Source organism: Acyrthosiphon pisum, chromosome X, assembly GCF_005508785.2.
Source record: "Acyrthosiphon pisum isolate AL4f chromosome X, pea_aphid_22Mar2018_4r6ur, whole genome shotgun sequence".
In the NCBI taxonomy this organism is placed as follows: Eukaryota; Metazoa; Arthropoda; class Insecta; order Hemiptera; family Aphididae; genus Acyrthosiphon; species Acyrthosiphon pisum.
The window spans coordinates 22,658,429-22,660,158 of NC_042493.1; the positions used below are offsets into that span (position 1 = coordinate 22,658,429).

General features: G+C 24.9%; 1 protein-coding gene across 3 annotated transcripts in view; it reads left to right on the forward strand.

Moving 5' to 3' along the window:
- Positions 1-1,730, forward strand: part of LOC100164261 (CD109 antigen) — a 111,273-nt gene that overhangs the window by 51,701 nt on the left and 57,842 nt on the right. The window lies entirely within an intron of this gene.

Consider the following 1,730-nt stretch of genomic DNA (forward strand, 5'->3'; position numbering starts at 1 on the left):
TGATTTATGAAATTAAATCCTTTTTTTCTTTTATTTAAATACAATAAGAAAATTAACTGCGAATTGTAGATTAAATAAAAATCAACCCCCATTGGTGGCACTTTCTAATTGTTGATACTAAACAATGGGGAAAAAATCACAAGGATAAAAGAATTAATAAAATGTATAGGATAATTTACACAAAACAGGTTTTGAAAAAAAGTGTACATAAAATAATTTGAAAATTAAGAAACCTTGAGAATTGTTTTTTTGTAAGATTGAAACTTACGAGGAATTTTTTATTAAACTTTAAAATATTACCTATGAATGAAATTTTTTATGAATTTCTAACTGAAAAATAACTTGCTTCACACACTTATAAAAATTATTATGGATTTATGCTCAACTTTTTTTTTAATACACTAATAATAGTTTTTAAGTAACCTTAAATACAATTTTCAAGTATTTGAAAACAAAAATTTATTTATCGACAACTGAAAAAAAACTAATAAAAATCGAAAATTTCTCACATTTGTAAATAGCTTCAAACAGAGTCAAAATATTTTAGAAATCTTTTCATATACCTATAGAAAATGGATTTATGAAAATTTGGTGAACATTTATAAAGTATCTACTGTTATTAGTTATACCAAAAACAAAATGGGTTTTGTCGAAAATTAGTTTTACGTCCAAACTTCAAATTCCTGCTTTCTCTTAGTTTTTTTTGTATTTTTTTTCTACGCTTTTTTAAAACTACTTGACATTTTTCACATTTGTGACCTCCCCCCCACAAAAAAAAAAATAAAAATAAAAAAACACCAACCATCACTTCCATACCTGAAAAGATGCTGAAGTAGAAAATCGAAGGGGGTGATGGAATTTTTAGCTTAGTATTATAACAGATAATAATTAAAAATCGGAGAAGACGTTCAGCACTTCTGATATATGGTTGGTACCTATCAAGTTTTCCCTGTCATTAATTACGTCACTGTAATGGATGTATTAAATGTGATTTAGATGATAAGTCGTTGTATACAAACACCGATTCTAATCGAAGACGATCTGTCAACCTATATTTCTAACGATATTTTATTATATATGTAATATATTTTATATTGATATTTGTAATATAATTTTCTATTAGTGATACCATGGTTGAACTAATTTTTGCCGAAAACAAATTTCATATAAGATACTTGTAAAATAGTTATTACAATATTATTTCGTACAATTGAAATTCGTAAAATATTACTACAATATTACCTGTTATTAATTTATATACGTTAATACCGACGAACCATAGAACAGTGTGAATTGTTTCATGGTACAAATAATTTAAAATGAATCTAAACATTTTGAAAGTGAATAGTAAATTATTCTTGGTATGTATGTATATACGTATATACAGGGTGCTGAAAATGTCCAAGGCCTACGAATAATAATTTTTAAATTACAACAAAATAAATACTCTACATTATTATCAAATTGTGTGATGGTAATTTTGTGATTTTTAGGTTTCCATAAGATGAACTTATGAGGAACCAACTATTACATTTTCAAGCATTAGCTATTGAAATAGTTCAACGTTTCAAGTTTCTACGAATTATATTTTTTAAATAGTAACAAAACAACAAAAATCGTTTGAAGATAAATCGTTATAACCTATAATATAGGTATACAATTTAATAACTTCAAACATTCATAAAAAGTGTTTGTGGATGAATGCTAAACTTGTTTTAAAGTTTAATTAA